We start from the raw sequence: 4,340 nt of genomic DNA on the forward strand, positions 1-4,340 counted from the left end.
TACACTGAGGCATCGAACCCCCACAGGACAAAGGGCCACTTCTCCCACTGATGTTAAACAAGACCATCCTCTGCCACATATGCAGCCAGAACCATGGATCCCTCCATGTGTACTCTTTGGTTGGTGGTCCAGTCCCTGCAATCTCCAGGGGGTCTGGTCAGGTGATACCGTTGCTGCCTCCACAGGGTTGCAAACCCCCTCAGCTCTTTCAGTCTCTTCTCCAACTCCTCCATTAGTGACCCAGTGCTAAGTCCAATAGTTGTCTGCAAGCATCAGCCTCTGTATTTGTCAGGCTCTGTAAGAGCCTATCAGGAGACAGGCATATCAGGCTCCCATCAGCAAGCAATACACAGCATCCACAATAGCACCCTGGTTTGCTGACTGTATATGGAATAGATCCCGAGGTAGGGCAGTCTCTGGATGGCCTTTACTTCAGTCTCTGATCCACACTTTGTTTCCATATTTCCTCCTGTGAGTATTTGGTTCCCCCTTTTAAGAAGCACTGAAGTATCAATACTTCAGTCTTCCTTCTTCTTGAGCTTCATATGGTCTGTGAACTGTATCTTGGGTATTATGAGCTTTTTGGGCTAATAGTCACTTATCAGTGAGTACATATCATGTATATTCTTTGTTGACTGTGTTACCTCACTCAGAATGATATTTTCTAGTTCCATCCATTTGCCTGTGAATTTCAAGAAGCCATTGTCTTTAATAGCTGAGCAGTTTTCCATTATGTAAACATATCACATTTTCTGTATCCATTCCTCTGTTGAAGGACATCTGTATTCTATCCAGGTTCTGGCTATTATAAATATGGTGGCTATGAACATAGTGGAGCATATATCCTTATTACCTGTTGGAGCATCTTCTGAGTATATGCCCAGGACTGGTATAGGTAGGTCTTCAGGTAGTACTATTTCCAATTTTCTGAGGAACTGCCAAACTGATTTCCAGAAAGGTTGTACCAGCTTGCAATCCCATCAACAATGGAGGAGTGTTCCTCTTTCTCCACATCCTCAATAGAATCTGTTCTCACCTGAGTTTTTGAACTTAGTCATTCTGACTGGTGTGAGGTGGAATCTCAGGGTTATTTTAATTTTCATTTCCCTGATGACTAAGGATGTTGAACATTTCTTTAGATGCTTCTTGGTCATTAGTTTCCTCAGTTGAGATTTCTCTGTTTAGTTCTGTTTCCCATTTTTTAATAGGGTTATTTGGTTCTCTGGAGTCTAACTTCTTGAGTTAATTGTATATATTGAATGTAAGCCCTCTATGAGATGTGGGATTAGTAAAGATCTTTTCCCAATCTTATCTGATAGAATGCATGGAATTATTTCAGTACTGAGAAAAAGATATATTCTTTTGTTTTAGCATGAAATGCTTTATCTGTCAAACCTATGTAGTCCATAACTTCTATTAATTTCACAGTGTCTCTGTTTAGTTTCTGTTTCCAAGATCTGTTCATTGATGAGAGAGTGCTGTTGAAGTCTCCCACTATTATTGTGTGAGGTGCAATATGTGATCTGAGTTTCAGTAAAGTTCCTTTTATGAATGTGGGTGCCCTTACATTTGGAGCATAGATGTTCAGAATTGAGAGTTCATTTTGGCACATTTTTCCTTTGATGAGTATGAAGTATCCTTCCTTATCTTTTTGATAACTTTTGGTTGAAAGTTGATTTTATTCAATAACAAGCTCCAGATTGTTTCCTGGAACCATGTGCTTGGAAAATTGTTTTCCAGCTCTTTATTCTGAGGTAATGTCTGTCTTTGTCACTGAGGTGTGTTTCCTGTATGCAGTAAAATGCTGGATTCTACTTACATTTGCAGTCCATTAGTCTATGCCTTCTTATTGGGGAATTGAATCTATTGATGTTAAGAGATATTGAAGACCAGTGATTGATTTTTCCAGTTATTTTTGTTTTTATAGATGGAATTAAGTACGTATGGCTATCTTCTTTTGGGTTTGTTGAAAAAAGATTACTTTTTTGCTATTTCTAGGGTGTAGTTTCCCTCCTTGTGTTGGAGTTTTCCATGTACTATCCTTTGTAGGGCTGGATTTGTGGAAAGGTATTGTGTAAATTTGGTTTTGTCATAGAATATCTTGGTTTCTCCATCTATGGTAATTGAGAGTTTTGCTGGGTACAGTACTCTGGTCTGGCATTTGTGTTCTCTTAGGGTCTGTATGACATCTACCCAGGATCTTCTAGCTTTCATAGTCTCTGGTGAGAAGTCTGATGTAATTCTGATAGGTCTGCCTTTATATGTTACTTGACCTTTATCCTTTACTGCTTTTAATACTCTTTCTTTGTTTTGTGGATTTGGTGTTTTGACTATTATGTGACAGGAGAAATTTCTTTTCTGCCCCAATCTATTTGGAGTTCTGTAGGCTTCTTGCATGTTTATGGGCATCTATTTCTTTATGTTAGGGAAGTTTTCTTCTATAATTTTGTGGAAGATATTTACTGGCCCTTTAAGTTGGGAATCCTAGCTCTGTTCTATACCTATTATCCTTAGGTTTGGTCGTCTCATTGTGTCCTGGATTTCCTGCTTGGTTTAGGTTAGGAGCTTTTTGTATTTTGCATTTTCTTTGACAGTTGTGTCAATGTTTTCTACGGTATCTTCTACACATGAGATTCTCTCTTATATCTTTTGCATTCTCTTGTTGATGCTTGGAGTCTATGACTTCTGATCTCTTTCCTAGGTTTTTTATCTCTAGGATTGTCTCTGTTTGTGGTTTCTTTATTGTTTCTATTTCCATTTTTCTAGATCCTCGATTGTTTTGTTCAATTCCTTCACCTGTTTTGTTGTTTTCCTGTAATTTTTTAAAGGACCTTTATGTTTCCTCTTTAAGGGTTTCTACTTGTTTACATGTGTTCTCCTGTATTTCTTTAAGGAAGTTATTTATGTCCTTTTTAATGTCTTCAGTCATCATCATGAGATGTGATTTTAAATCAGAGTCTGCTTTTTCAGTGTGTTGTGGTATCCAAGGCTTGCTGTCATGGGAGAAATGGGTTCTGATGATGCCAAATAGCCTTTGTTTCTCTTATTTATGTTCTTGCTTTGCCTCTTGCCATGTGGGTATCTCTGATATTAGTTGGTCTTGCTGACTCTGACTGTGGCTTATCCCTCCTACAAGCCTGTGTGTCAGCAGTCCTGGGAGACCAGTTCTCTCTAGGAGGCATTTGGGTAGAGAGACCTGTGACACAGGGTCAGCTCCAGGGCAGAGATGGAAACTGAAATGATCCTGTCCCACGCTGTTCCTCAGTTCCTGTGTCCTGGAGGCTCCAGGTGGGCCCCTTGAAGCAGAAGTGGTAGTCTTACCTGTGCTAATAGGTGTGTCAGCACTCCTTGGAGACCAGGACTCTCCTGGAGGCATTTGTCTAAGGATAGTTGTGGCACAAGGTCAGCTCTGGATGCAGACAGAAACCAGAAGTGCAACAAGTCTCTCAAGAAGTCTCATCAATTTTCTCATTAACTTGTATTACTTCCTTTCTTCTCTAGTCTTAAGGTAGACTTTGTCTTTCCTTGTTTTGGTTAATTTGCTTAAATATTTATCATTATTTATAGTAAAAAAATATTTTAAAATCCTTGCATGGGACTTCTTCCCCGCCTTAGACCATTTATGTTCCTGGATGAAAAACATACATGACATGTAAAATTTTAAATAGCCTTAGGCCACACAATAGCTTGGCAACTCCCTACCCTCCATGCTGTTAGAATCTAGCTTCCTATATATCACTAGTTATCATTTACTATTTACTATGTTCCATCTGTGTGGCTCTTAACTCCAATTGGGCAGCCCTCTGGGCCATGTTCTCTTGTCCCTTAGCCGATGGCTGCTCTCCTCCCTCTTGCACATTCATCCTCCATGTCTGTTTCTCCCGTTCCTTCCTGCCTGATCATTTTCTCTCCCCTAAGCCCTTGAAACCTCAACTCCTTCTATGTCTCTTTTGCTCAACTATTAGCTGTTGGCATCTTTATTTACCAGTCACAATCAACTAGAGGCTAGGTTACAGGAGCTACTCTGGGTCTTGGGGAACTGCACTTAGCATTACAATAGGCAATAAAAGACAAAACCTCAACAATTCTAGCTAGCTTTTTTTCCACATTCTCTTTTAAAATTCGTTTAGCTTTTTACAGATTCCATATCCCCACTGTTAGGTGTCTTGGCTACCGAAATCCACAGTGGCTTCTAGTAACCTTCCACATCTCAAGTCTGTGGGACTTCACAGATCCCCAACCCAGATTTCAGACCTCTGCAGCTGCAGATTTGCATTCATTCTCCTGGCCCTCTGGTCTTCTCGCCTCTCTTCACACTGAAAGACCCCCAAGAGGGGAGA

The sequence above is a fragment of the Grammomys surdaster genome, unplaced genomic scaffold (genome assembly GCF_004785775.1).
Source record: "Grammomys surdaster isolate TR1022 unplaced genomic scaffold, NIH_TR_1.0 62, whole genome shotgun sequence".
In the NCBI taxonomy this organism is placed as follows: Eukaryota; Metazoa; Chordata; class Mammalia; order Rodentia; family Muridae; genus Grammomys; species Grammomys surdaster.